Source organism: Magallana gigas, chromosome 8, assembly GCF_963853765.1.
Source record: "Magallana gigas chromosome 8, xbMagGiga1.1, whole genome shotgun sequence".
Classification (NCBI taxonomy): Eukaryota; Metazoa; Mollusca; class Bivalvia; order Ostreida; family Ostreidae; genus Magallana; species Magallana gigas.
Window position 1 is genome coordinate 19903046 of NC_088860.1, and position 15567 is coordinate 19918612.

The window sequence follows — 15567 nt, forward strand, 5'->3', positions numbered from 1 at the left end:
CACTCACATCTATTTGAAAAATCAACGTGTTTTTTTTTTAAATATCACTGTGTAATGATGTCACTGGATTTAAGACAAAGTTTGAAATATTTACTAAATAAATTATTTCAGTCCATAATGCTTCGATCAAACCATCGGAAATGATAAATACTCTCCAATGTATGTGTATACAATGTATATGAGCCAATTTTACAGGATAGTGTGTAAATTTAACACTTTAAGTGTAAACTTTTCAGATTAAAGTGTATATTTTACCCTTTAAAGTGTGAATTTTACAGATAAAAGTGAGAATTTTACAGATTAAAGTGTAAAATTTACAGATTAAAGTGTGAATTTTACACTTTAAAGTGTGAATTTTACAGATTAAAGTGTAAAATATACAGATTAAAGTGTAAAATTTACAGATTAAAGTGTAAATTTTACACTTTAAAGTGTAAATTTTACACTTTAAAGTGTGAATTTTACAGATTAAAGTGTGAATTTTACAGATTAAAGTGTGAATTTTACACTTTAATTTGTAAATTTTACAGATTTAAGTGTGAAATTTACAGATTAAAGTGTAAAATTTACAGATTAAAGTGTAGAATTTACACTTTAAAGTGTAGAAATAAAAAAAATGTGAAGTGTATATGTGGCACTAATACGCTTCCGTATAAAACATTTATAGCATTAAACTAAATATTTTGACCTTACTCTGCAGGCATAAAACTTATATGAAGTCACTGATCAAAATAATGAAACATGGTGTCTTATATCGTTTTAAAGCATTTTAAAAAAAAATATTTATGTCAATGTCAAAGACAATATAAACATAGATTAAGTAAATAATCTCTGCTTTCAGTATTTTGTTTTAAGTATAATAATCTCTGCTTTCAGTATTTTGTTTTAAGTATAATACGGTAGAAAAACAGTTACATATACAAAAATATGCCTTACTAAGACTATACAGATATATATATATGCATAAATATTTATATTTGCACAATGTAAACATAAGCATGCATAACATAATTGTGTATGACCTTATATATATATATATATATATATATATATATATATATATATATATATATATATATATATATATATATATATATATATATATATATAAATATATATATAATATATATAAAAATATATATATATTTATATATATATATATATATATATATATATATATATATATATATATATATATATCACAACTCCTGAAAAATTTGACTTTCATAATTACGACATAGTAAGAGGACAAACAATATGGCTAATAATTCCATTTAGAAGAAATCTTGCTGTGGTTGCAGCGGTCAAATCTGAAATTGGATATATTTCAACCCAGTTAGTAAAATGATCAGTAGCTGTGAGAATATATTTGTTTCCTCTTGGTGTTTCGAGCCCAATGATGTCAGTAGAGAGTCTTTCTAGAGATGACCCCACGGTCATGTTTCCCATCTTTGCCCTAGCAGCACGATAGGGTCTTCTGTGTTTTTTTTCTACCACGGTGACCGCTTAAGAGATTATAATAAGACAGGTTTATTACCTCTTTTCTCAATATTTTTGGAGTAACTAATTGTAAGTAAGAACCAGAATTGTCCTTCTTATGAAAATTCTTTACCAATACACCATCTTGTAATTTTAAAGTATCAGAAATATGTCAGGAGTATCTGACAGCCGGAGATTGCATTACAACTTCTGACTTATCAGGCCTTGTCTGGTTCTTCACCCAGTCATATACTGGACCTATATCTGGGTCATTGAGTTGCTCTTTCTTTATTTGACTCCTACTATACTGTAGACGTACTTATGTCCGCGTGGTATTAATTTACGCTATGAACGCGGGCACAAATTTTCCGCGGAATTTTTTCCCAGTGTACTTAAAGTACATTTTGTTTGAAATTACATCACATGTATAAGGATAATCGGGAGTTACTACATTACATAACACTTGCAAATACGTGTACCCAATGTATATCGTTTTTATTTGTGCAAACTGTCAAACACATTTGTATTGAGAATTCACATAATAAATAATTGAATCTCCTAAAGATTTGAATTTTCTGTTAATTTACTTGCATGAAATTTAAACTTCTCCCAGCTTGAGATAACGGCACGTGTCAGACGACAAATAGCCCCAAGCGGGTCTGTCTTTCAATGACCCAATTAACTACACGCTAAGACTTGTGTTTTTACTGCAATTTTTAAATCCATTTGTGCTCTGACTTTTAATTGATAAAATTGATCAACTCATAATTTAAACATTTCACAAGACGATTTTAGCCAGCGTCGTAACATCTTGACGGCTAACTAATGACTACCGACCAGTGCACAACCGAAAATTACTGTTCACTGTGAACAGTTCTTATAATTTAAGTCCAAAGTTGGACAAATTCTAGGTAATGAAAATCGCTCAGAACTAAATTTAATAATTATTATTCAAATGATTTTTTTTTTCATTTAAAGAATCCGTGTAAATTTTTACCCGCGGATTAAATTGATATTGTGATTCCGCGGAATTATGACCCCGTGGAAAAAAATACGTCTACAGTATATTCTTTGTCAAAAAATAGAATAACCTCCCTTTTCTTTACATGTTTGTTGTCTAGTATTTACAACTCTTGTATGTTGCCTTTGTTGTTGAGCTTCAAAATTGCATGTCTCTAAACTATGACTGGGGATACAGAGATGGGGATCTTGTTCTCTACTGGATTCCTGCAAGAAAGAGCTACATATTTCAAAAGACCGTTTTTTACATTTATTGCAGGGTCCGCATTTCAAATACTCAAAGTTGTCTGTTTCAGCACAAGTACAATCCGCAGGGTTTTTACACCTGCTTATTGAATCCGCATTCCCATGCTTGTGACCTGGGCGATATTCCACTGAAAAATTAAAGTAAGAGAGAGAATCTCTGACCAGCGAGCAATGCGCCCTTTTGGCTCTTAAAGTTTAAATAACCAAACAAATGCTTGATGGTCAGTTCGCACTGTAAATCTACGTCTCAGTAAATATTGTCTGAAATACTCGACAAAGTAACGCAGAGCAAGTAACTCCTTGTCCGTAATAAAATAATTCTTTTCTGACTTGTTTAACGATCAACTCCCATATGCGATAACTTTTTCAGTGCCATTCTGTATTTGTGACAGGACACCTCCGATAGCCATATCACTCGCATCTGTATCTAAAATGTAGTCACCTTCATCCAAAGGATAAGCTAATATGTCAGGGCTAGAAAAACATTCCTTTAAATTTGTAAATACCTTTTTACATTCATCAGACCAAATAAAATATCTCCCCTTTTTAGATAGATCTACTAACGGCCTAACTAACTTTGCAAACAATTTTATGAACTTCTTATAATAACTACCCACCCCTAGGATTTGGCTAACTTCTGTAACTGTAGTTGGGCGATACCGCTGTAAGATCTTTGAACTATTGTCTGGGTTTGAGAGAATTCCTTCAGAAGAGACGATATGACCTAAAAAGTTACTTTTTTCTGAAATAGATTACACTTCTCTGATTTTAACTTCATTCCAGAATAATGTATTCTGTGTAAAACCTCTTCAACTCATTGAAGGTGTTCCTGAAAGGAAGAACCAAATACTACGATGTCATCAAGATAGATGATACAAGTCTGCCAATTTAGGTCTTGAAGAATTAGCTCCATGAGTCTCTAAAATGTAGCACATACTGTACTGAGACCCATGGGCATGGTAGTAAATTCATACAGCCCATATTTTGTGATGAAAGCTGTCTTTGGAATATCTTCTTCCTTTACAGGGACCTGGTGGTCACCTGAAGTTAAATCAAAAGTTGAAAATAAATAGATCCACGGACAGTGTCTAAACAGTCCTGCACTCTAGGGAGAGGAAAAGCATCCTGTCTTGTGACAATATTCAAGAGCCTGTAATCGATACAACAACGAGTTTTACCATTCTTTTTCTTAACTAAAACTATGGGACTTGCCCATGGGGAACTTGATTTTCTAACTATACCCTGTGTCTCCATCTGTTGAACGACTTTGCGTTCCTCATCAGCGAAAGCCAGTGGGACACGCCTTGGAGACTGTTTGATGGGTCTTAAATCACCTGTATCTATCTCGAGCTGTACTAAAGTTGTCAACCCTAGATCTGTATCATTCTTTGAAAATGTTGTTAGGTACCTACAAAGAAGATCTGAAATTTTCTGGCTCTCATCTGAAGTCATCTCTTGAATTGCCCTGTAATACAAATCTAACAAATATCAGGACCATTTGTGGTCTGAGAGGAGTTACTCCTCTGAAAAGTATTTGATTCCTTCATTTTTGAGTAGTTACCCCCCTTTTGTAAGCGGTCATCTAATTGTATTTGCCTAACTGGTTGATTACTCTGCTCTCAGTCCTCTGAAAAATGATCTTGATATCATGTGGGTTTATCAGTTCAGCCTTTCCTAACAAGTCACCTTGCTTTAAACAGACATCAATTTTAAAAGGATACATAACTCTAATCTTGGTAGAGACTTGATCTTTGAGGTCTATTACACATGAGGCCATCATCAGTGAAAACCTGTTGTTAAAATCCTCTGATGGTTCGACAGAAAATACATTGTGCCTAAAATCTTGGTCATCTTCATACCTGTCAATGAAAACATCAATTAATTTTTCACAATATGCAGGAATAATAAAGTTGTCGGCTGCCAAAACTTTTCATATTTTCTCTGTTCTTCAATTTTGAATTTCAATTTTCTTTCCCCTGAAAGTAATGAATTTTTTATGTAATTTTATATCTACAGGTCCATTTTCCTCTTTCATTAAAATATCTTAACCAAGAAGAGCGTCATCCTCTATTTCGGACACAAAAATTTCTTCTTTGAAATTTTCTAGATCCAGCTGAATTTCAAAAATGGCTTTCTCTAATTCCTTCAATGGTTCTCCATTAGTCCCTATCAAACAATTATATTTTTCTAATATAGGTCTTGATTCTTTTGGAATTTTCTCAAAAACATGTTTGGATATACCGGTAATTTATCGAGTAGCTCCAGTATCTGTGGTCCACTTTATTTTCACACCTTGAACTGAACCACTTACTTAGTATCTATATTCCTGGACATCCATTAATTTGTCTCAGGATGTTCTCGGAACAGATATCACCTTTCTGTGCACTATTATCAATGAAGGTCTTTTCCGAACACCAGCTCTTGGATTCATCTGCAGGCTTCACAGAGTCAAGCGTCCCACTTGAACTCAAAAGTAAGTTACCATTGCAGTCTAACTGACTGCTATCTAAAGTAATCGTATCAGACTCTTAACAGTCTACCTGACTGCTTATTCGTCTCTTGTTAAATGGTTCCACCCCACAGTCAACCTGACTGCATCCAATACTTGCATCACCAGGCACCGCCCAACAGCCTACCCGACTGTGTCCAAGACTCGCAGAACCAGGTACCATCCCACAGTCCACCTGACTGCATCCAATACTTGCAATACCAGGCACCGCCCCACAGCCTACCCGCCTGTGTCCAAGACTCGCAGAACCAGGTGCCACCCCACAGTCCACCTGGCTTCATCCAAGACTTGCATTACTTGGTTCTATCCCAATCGGCTCCACACTGAGCACTTGTTGCATGTCAGTGGGTATCTCTCCACTGACCTCCGCAAAATTAATGTTGCTTGCCTTGCAGGTATTCCTAAGAGAGTTATTGTCTTCTTTGATACTAAAATCCCCCTCCTGTTCCCATTATTTAAAACTGATACTGGAGTTTTTCCCCTTTGAATTAAACATTTACTTGATAGAGCCATTTTTAAAATTCATCTGGGTCCTCTCTTGGCCGGTAGAGCTGACCCTCTTTAGTTTAAATGTGGTTTGAATTCATTTGCATGCGCATTTAGCTGCCTTTCATTTTTTACTTTCTTTTGGGTTTTCTCACTCTTGCAGCTATTGGCGTAGTGACCTGTTTCACCGCATTTGTAGCAGATCAATGGTTTCCTTTGTGTATTAAAATTTTCTGGCTTTCTCTGCCGTGAATCTTTTTGATCTCTGTTACTGGTCTCAGACCATCCTCTGGCAGTGGTGGCGTCTGTTCGCTCATCTGTTGAGGTGTCTGCAGCCTGCACTTTCACTTGTCTAGTAGGTCTCCTTTTATCTCTAAACTGCTGCTCTTCTTCTGCACGGGTATATCTTTTAGCCTCTTCAAACTCTACGACATATTCTGCAGCTTCTTCGATAGTTTGAGGGTCTCTGTTAAGCTCTACATAGTTGGACAGGACTTCTGGTCTCAAGTCTTTGTAAACAAACTCTCCAGCAGGTCCTTGTAACCTCAGTAATAGTTGAGCTTGTCACAGATTGGCCGTGCTGGTTGTCAGAAAGAATAACTAGTTGAATAATTAACTACATTTTAATACTGTTCAATACATTTGGTTATACTTGTAATTCAGTTTTTTACATATAATTATATTTAAGTTTTTGTATGTCACTTATTGGCTGGTCCGTAATGGCGGCCTCGGTGGGCTCACAAAACCATCCGTCCGTGTATCCGTGTAAGACAGGTCAAAGTTGGTGAATCTTGACTGTTGAATAGTTGAATGGTGACTGATTATGGTGGTTCCATTTTTCTAAAGGCTGATTCCCTTGAAAACTGAATACTGCAATACTGCAATACTGGAATACTGGGATCTATTAATAGTATACATTTCATAACTGTATATACCATACATTGGGGTTATATTCTATGCACGTTTTTCCACATACATATACATTACTTTACACATATACTTTACATGTATTTACTTATATATTACACAAGCATACTTTTACTCATGTTTTACTCATATAATTTATACTTGTACTTTACACATACTATATATATTATACAAATAGCATGTTTACTTATACACTGAATTCACGCAATTACTATACACACTTTTTACAATGTTTACGGAGCATTGTTACTTTACAGTTACTTTGTATACTTTATAAACATTACCAGTTTTTATGTACTTAAACAATCAAAGTACTGAAAGTACTGGAAAGCGCTAAGCCGGGAAGAGATTGTTAAATCATAGACAGTCTCTTCTGCGGTATATTTTAGGGTATATCATTAAATTTAACTTAGGCTGAAGGAAAATAATTTCCTATTTTTCCTCCGAATTTGGGCCGTTTCCACCTGCGACAAGGGATAACCTTTTATGTAATAAAAAGCATGTGTAAGGTGTCTGACTATCCAAGTTTTTTTATTATGCAAGATCATTTGAATTTTTTTATGCTTGTTTTTTTTTTTGGAGGAGGATAGATGAAAAGTTCTTGACTTGTGGTCTTGTGCTTTTCAAACACACGTGTAACTTCGACGTAACAAACCCTCACGCCTTGATGGATGCACATGTGTTTTTGCTAAGTTATTCCAATTATTGCTTAACACCTAATACACAACCAAATGCATATAACACCCATTTTTTCCCAAAAAAAATTTTAATTGGAAATAAATCATCATCATAAATGTGATATCTTTTGGAGCACCCATATCCGATATATAATAATAATATTCATTAAAAGAATTCATTCCCAATTTTATACTGATAGAACAAATGTATCTGCATGCAGGATAACTTGAAGATAAGTTTTCCCTACTGCATAGTTATGAGTTCTCCCGAGTACGACTTCTCCAGGGTACGACTTCTCTAGCATCCGCCAGTAGGTGGCGGTATTTCGGAAATGCGAAATCGAAAGTGGAAGTAGGATCAGAAATCTGGCGACAAAAAAGCGCTGCAGCTATGCTTAGCGCTTTAAAAAAGGAACTTGGCTGTCATTGCAACTGAAATTAACAATAAACAAACTTTAAAATAAAACTCTCTTACCTCAGAAGTGAGAAAAACCTGGTTAGAAAATACTCAGATGTAAATATTTTGTTGGACAAACTCTATTACAGGACAGCATGTCCTTCTCAGGTGCCTGCTACGCCCAAACTGACTACACTAGCACGGGTATTTAAATGCCTAACCAGTTGAGTGAGTTTAACGTACTAAAAATAAATCTATGGACACCTGATGTGATTAAAAATATATATACAGGTAAAAACTATGGTAAACAGTTTGGACATTAAATGTGACAATCCTTCCCCCTTAAAGAAGTACGGAGTACTTTAGAAAACCATTTAAGGTACAAACACTTTCATACACAAACAACAAATGAACAAACTCAATTGATACATTTTATTTATTTACTCAACTACGCAAGAGTCTCTTTGCATCGGTTTCAATGTTCACTGAGAATCAGAGACGACTTAATAAATTGGCACCAACATTCTCTTTTCCTCGGATAGAGACAATGCGAAATCTGTATGGCTGTAACGCTAATGACCATCGCATAAGTCTAGAATTCAGGAGTTTGGAACTGTTTAAATAAACCAATGGTTGGTGATACGTTTCTAAAATAAATTCACGACCATACAAGTATTTGTGAAACTTCTGAATTGCCCACACTATTGCAAGACATTCCCTCTCGATTGTCGAATAATTCTCTTCAGCTTTATTCAGCTTCCTACTGATATACGAAATAGGCTGTTTTTGATATGAATCTTCCTGAAGTAGAACAGCACCGAGTCCACGGTCTGATGCATCTGTTTGCAGAATAAATACTTTTGACAAATTCGGAAGCTTCAGAATTGGGGATGATGTTAAGGTTTTCTTCAGGTTTTGGAATGAAATTTCTTGTATTTTGTTTGGGGAAAATTTCCGAGTAAGATCCGTTAGTGGTAATGATATATGAGCACAGTTTGGAATAAATTTCCGGTAAAAATTTACCAAACCCAGAAATGATCGTAACTGCTTCTTTGTAACTGGTCGATTTGCTTCCTGCACTGAGCGAACTTTATCAGGATGTGGTTGCACCATTTCCTCTCCAACAATGTGTCCAAGGCACTCCAATTTACTGTAAGCTATGACACATTTACTCGGTTTTGCTGTCAAATTGGCTTCTCTAAGTCGCTGCAAAACTTCTGTAAGAGATACAACATGATCTTCAAACGTCATGGAGTAGATCAAGATGTCATCAATGAAGTTCTCTACATTTGATTAATCTTGAAGAACTAATCGCATTAATCTACAAAAAGTTGCAGGTGCTGTAACTAAACCAAACGGCATTTTCGTAAACTGAAATAATCCAAGGGGTGTTTGAAAAGCTGTTTTTGGTCGAGATTCTACAGATAAGGGAACTTGCCAATAACCTTTTGATAAATCTAGCCGTGAGATATACGCATGTCCCGCCAATTTTGAAAACATCGCATCTACGTTTGGCATTGGGTCTGCGTCGAATACTGTTATTTTGTTTAACGAACGAAAATCAACACAAAACCGATACGATCCGTCTTTCTTCACAACGAGAACTATAGGAGACGAATAAGGACTCTGATGGTTCGATAATGTTTAACTCTACTATCTTTTTAACTTCATCTTTTACAGTCTTTACCATTGAATATGGGAGTTGTCTTGGAGCAATCCTGACTGGTTTATCTGTTGTAGTTCTCACCTCATGGTTCAATACAATCGTTGAACCGGGCATGTCAGTGAATACATCTGTATACTCACGTAAAACTTCTTGGATGCGTTCTTGTTGACTCTCCTGGAGATCAGCTTTAGTGTCAACATTGAGATATGACTCACTCTTTAAAAGCTGAAATATTCAATTGGTTGCTCATCATCGATAGTTTCGGCGGTGACTAATGAAAGGAGATTGCCATCTTCTGGATCACGTTCTACATATTGTTTCAAAAGATTGATGTGAAACGTCTTACTTTTCCCATTTACGTCAATCTCATAATCAACTCTGTTAAGCTTATTACGAACTACAAATGGTCCTTTCCACTGCATAAGCAGTTTGTTGCTATCTGTCGGTAGCAAAATAAGAACCTTTTCTCCTGCCTTTAAACTGCGACTTCTGGTCTTCTTGTCATAATTTTTCTTGTATCGTGCTGATGATTCCTCAAGGGTTCGATGAGCTAATTCACACGTAGACTCCAGTCTGTCTCGCAAATCAAGAACATATTGGTAAGTTGTCTTTATTTCAGGATCCTTGATTTCCTTTGTCCAGTGTTCCTTCAGGATCGTCATTGGCCCCCTTACAGGTCTGGCATATACTAAATCAAACGGTGAAAACCCAAGACTATCTTGTGGAACATCTCTATACGCAAATAGTAATGCTGGCAAATATTTGTCCCAGTCTTTAGGCCGGTCAATACACATTTTTTTCAGCATCTGTTTTAGAGTTCCATTGAAGCGCTCGACTAACCCATTACATATAGGATGGTATGGGGTTGTGGTCAGTTCTCTCATGGATAGAAGCCTGCTTACTTCCTTCATCAAAGCTGACGTAAACTGGCTTCCCATATCAGTGAGCATTTCTTCGGGGACACCTATTCGGGAAAATATCTCAACCAAGGTGTCGGCAACGCGTTTTGTGTCGATTCCTGCCAATGCAATTGCTTCTAGGTATCTAGATGCATAATCAACAAGCGCCAAAATATATCTATTACCTTTGTCGGTTGGTGTATGTAAGGGACCCACAATATCTACAGCCACTCTTTTGAATGGAACGTCTATTAACGGCATTTTGACTAGAGGAACTTTGGATACTCGTCCTTTTGGTAGCGTCCGCTGACATGTATCACACGAACGGCAGAATCTTTTTATTTCTGATTTCATTCCAGGCCAGTAGAACTCCGTTAGGATTCTGTTAATAGTCATTCCTGTATTTTGATGGAACAATCAGCTGAATGTATGTTTTGTCACCTTTAAATTCCCTGTACATTAGCCCTTTTCTAGAAAACCAGGTAACCTTTCCATCTCGGGATGTTTTACGCTCCTTTACATTCTCACGTATAACAGATAAAGTTGGGTCAACCTCTTGTTCTCGGTGAATATCATCTGGTTGAATATCATCTACCACAATATCAGGAACTTTAAGAGGAGGATGAGGCTTTTCTTTCTCTCTTCTCTGTTGTCTTGTTTCTACTGCAAGAACAGACTCCCACTCTGGATTTGGATCGTAAGGATTCCTTGCTTCACTAACTTCACCAATAATGAGATCAAATACTGGATTATCCATGCACCAGACATTGTACTTACCTGTCAAATATGGAGAATCTATATCTATCGTGGCGACAGGGACTACCCTCTTTGTACTGTCAGCGAGAACACAAGTTACATGCTCACCTGTAAATTGATCTTTCAAAACCAAACTTGTTCTTACCACAATGTTTTTGCATCCAGTGTCACGTAGTAATGTAACAGGTCGTCCATTAACATAACCAGCTGATAGAGGTAACTGCTGAGTTTTGCTATGACACGCTGATGTAAGAATCATGTTATCATTTTTACTCGCCCAAGAATCAAGTGGTGGGTTATTAGTGACTATCAAAGCACTGCAATTAATGACTGATTGCTCATGGTCCTCTGCATCGTTGAGAACGGCTCCAGAAACAGAAAACTTACTTTTTCCTTTTGTAGGACAGTTGGGTGCTATGTGGCCCTTCCCTTCACAAAGATAGCACTTCCGCTCTGATATTGGTACGAACGGTTTTTGTTTTTCCATCTGAGGGTTCTTACCATTTTTAACATTATCCTTACTTTTCACATCAACACTTAGTTGTTTCCTGAAATATTTTTGACACAGATGTAACGCATTAGTGTTTCGAGATTCTGAAAACTGATCTGCAAGTTTGCACAATTCATCTGCTGTCTTTGGTACGTTTTGGCGTAGAAAAGTTGTTAGTTCTTGGTTACAAACATGCAAAATTTGATCTCGTAGCATCAAATCAAATAATCCATCTACAGTTCTTGGTATCTTAGACATTTCTATCCATCTTGTAAGATATGATCCGAGCCTTACCGTAAATTGTGAAAACGTCTCACCTGGTTGAGGTCTACTGGATCTGAACTTTCTCTTGAATCCATCATCCGTCAGATCATATCGACGAAGAAGTGCTGACTTTAGTTCGTCATAATTTTGAGCAGTTTCGGAAGACATTAAAGCGTACACATCTAATGCTTTCCCACACAATAACGCACTAAGACTAGTTGCCCACGTATTCTTCTCCCAATGTTGAACTGTAGCGTACCGCTCAAACCGTCTGAGATAACTGTCCATTTCATCATGTCTTTCATCAAACGGCGGAATTTTAGGCATTCTTGTTAATACCCGAATCTGTATCTACACTTTTAACATTACCTTGACTCATCTTCATCTCAAGTTCAAGCTTACTTTCTATTTCTTTCAATTTCACTGCCTGATCCAATCTCTCTAATTCTAATCTATACGCTCTCTCTTCCTTCTCTCTTTCTCTCAAAAGAATTCTCTCATCTCTCAGCCTATCTTGCTGCTCTTTTACATAATCTTTCAACTCTTGATCAGTGTAACCTAATTCTTTTCCCGCTGCTATGATTTCGCTCAAACTTTCGCTTGACATAGTGGTTAAATATTGCTGGCAGACAATTAAACATAAAAAGGTAGACAAATGACAGACTTTTACTTTGACCTTCACTACAAATGCTCTACTATCAACAACTGACAGACTGTGACCTTGACTTTCACTACAATGTTCTACTATCAAGGGCGTATTGTAAAAGTAGTCACTACAGAATATCTACTTTAAAGCAAAAACATGATATCTCACATTTGGGCGACACAGTACCTATAGATGACTAACTAAACAGTTTTTGAATATAAACTTTACCGTTTAAGTCTGTAATCAAACAGCTGAAACTTCACTTTCCTGACCAGATCCTCAAACTCACATTCCAAGGAAGGACAGTTCTTGTTGATGAATTCACTTTTATTCACTTCTGGATCCCAGTAGCAATGTAAACAGCCAAATTTCTTCTTTTTTTTCTACAATATTATGTAAAAAGTTGTAAATGCGCACAAAGTACAAAATTGATACAGTTACAAAAAAATGGTAATTATTTTTTTTCAATTACAATACAGATATTTTTTTTTTATATAAGATAAATATATTTCTGACAACAGCTCTGTGTTACATTACTACTATCCCACTTCTGACACCAATTGTCACAGATTGGCCGTGCTGGTTGTCAGAAAGAATAACTAGTTGAATAATTAACTACATTTTAATACTGTTCAATACATTTGGTTATACTTGTAATTCAGTTTTTTACATAGAATTATATTTAAGTTTTTGTATGTCACTTATTGGCTGGTCCGTAATGGCGGCCTCGGTGGGCTCACAAAACCATCCGTCCGTGTATCCGTGTAAGACAGGCCAAAGTTGGTGAATCTTGACTGTTGAATAGTTGAATGGTGACTGATTATGGTGGTTCCATTTTTCTAAAGGCTGATTCCCTTGAATACTGAATACTGCAATACTGCAATACTGGAATACTGGAATACTGGGATCTATTAATAGTATACATTTCATAACTGTATATACCATACATTGGGGTTATATTCTATGCACGTTTTTCCACATACATATACATTACTTTACACATATACTTTACATGTATTTACTTATATTATACATGCATACTTTTACTCATGTTTTACTCATATAATTTATACTTGTACTTTACACATACTATATATATTATACAAATAGCATGTTTACTTATACACTGAATTCACGCAATTACTATACACACTTTTTACAATGTTTACGGAGCATTGTTACTTTACAGTTACTTTGTATACTTTATAAACATTACCAGTTTTTATGTACTTAAACAATATGGTAAGTTTAACACAACTTTATAGAACAAATTGAACAAAAACACAAAAAAGGAACTTGGCTGTCATTGCAACTGAAATTAACAATAAACAAACTTTAAAATAAAACTCTCTTACCTCAGAAGTGAGAAGAACCTGGTTAGAAAATACTCAGATGTAAATATTTTGTTGGACAAACTCTATTACAGGACAGCATGTCCTTCTCAGGTGCCTGCTACGCCCAAACTGACTACACTAGCACGGGTATTTAAATGCCTAACCAGTTGAGTGAGTTTAACGTACTAAAAATAAATCTATAGACACCTGATGTGATTAAAAATATATATATACAGGTAAAAACTATGGTAAACAGTTTGGACATTAAATGTGACAGAGCTAGTTTATCCTCCTCTGTCCAGTTATTGAGCTTGGCTACAGTCTCAAATCTGTTTATATATGCCTTCCATTTCTCGTCTGATTCTCCCCGGAATGCTGGTAATTTGACTGAATTACTTCTGCTCCTGGAGTGATAAAATGCTCCTTGTAGATATTGAGCTGCAACTTGTCTTAGTTAACTCTTCATCTGAGTCGGATTCACTGTTCATTTAACTGTCTGTCACAGGGGATAGTAATCTCCTCCTTCTCTGCTTAACTCCAGTTCTCCTGCTCTGCTGAGTCTGATTTTCCCTCACCTTGTTATTTTTATTTTGGTTCATCTCCTGCATGGTGGTCTTGAAAATCTTACCTATAGCCACTTGTCATCTTGTTGAGAGCACCATTGATCAATTGACCAAGACTATTAAGCATGTAAGTATTGTTCTGATCTACATGTATAGGCTCACCTTCTTTATCTGACAAATCTCCCTCAGTCTGAGTCTGGGGAAGAAGCGTACTTTGAGCCTTCGTTGACTGAGTTTTATTCTTGGTATAAGATCTGTATTTTTTATTTACACTTGTAGCTGTAATAGGTAATGTACCTGAACCTGAGCAAGTATCAGCTGTTTTTGGTATTTGAACAAGAACCTTGGGAGAAAATACCCCCTGTGTAGTATCTAAGTGCTCTGATTCCGAACCACTCATGAACTGCTCATCACACTCTGTGATAATTTCTTCGTCAATGGTGTCTCCACAGTTTTGTTCATTGGACTCTTCTCTAATACTTCTATTTAGATTTATCTCTTCTTTTTTTTAAGTTTCATCCATTCTCTGAATTTGTTCTGCTTGAACTACTGCCTAATGTCTTGTAAACATGTTGTTTTAATTCAAAGAACGAGATCGAATCTCTGGATCCACTCCTCAATAATGTGGGTCCCACTTCTGACACCAAAATTTTTATGTAGCGTGATAGCAGTCAATGACTATTCGGACATCAATTTCAGCAATTGACGAAAAAACACAGAATTTAAGTTTCATAAATTTATTGAGTCTGCATATCAAATCAAAATGAACAACAATAGGGTAACAAAATAAATCAAGGCCTTTTAACCACCCTTAAATAACTTGATCTAAAAATGACCCCTTAAATTATAAATAACCAGATTTCTAAATAATCATGATATGTGGTTATGTAGTGAAACAGAGATAAATAAAAATAAAAATAATAAGATTAAGATCGGATCCTGAAATAATCAGGATATGTGATCCTAAATAACTTTCCAAACCGTTAAAAATTACAATTTCACTAATTAAAAATTTATCCAATTAATAAAATTACGTAGGATCAATTAATTATCCTTTAGCAAAAATAAATATTCTTCAAAATTTAGAGAAAAGGCCATAAGAGACGTTAACCCAAAAATGAAAAGACTGGCGATTTACGGAAAAATCACTTCTTATATACACCCGTAAGAAATCCCGTACAAAATCGTATAGACCCTTACGGAGTATT

General features: G+C 35.6%; 1 long non-coding RNA gene across 1 annotated transcript; it reads right to left on the reverse strand.

Annotated features, from left to right (window-relative positions):
• Positions 1–13070: 13070 nt before the first annotated feature.
• On the reverse strand, positions 13071–14066 carry LOC117689474 (uncharacterized). Its single transcript, XR_010708927.1, has 2 exons — positions 13818–14066; positions 13071–13370 (listed from the first exon to the last, which is right to left on the reverse strand). It is a non-coding gene; the product is annotated as an uncharacterized lncRNA (long non-coding RNA).
• Between the last annotated feature and the right edge of the window lie 1501 nt (positions 14067–15567).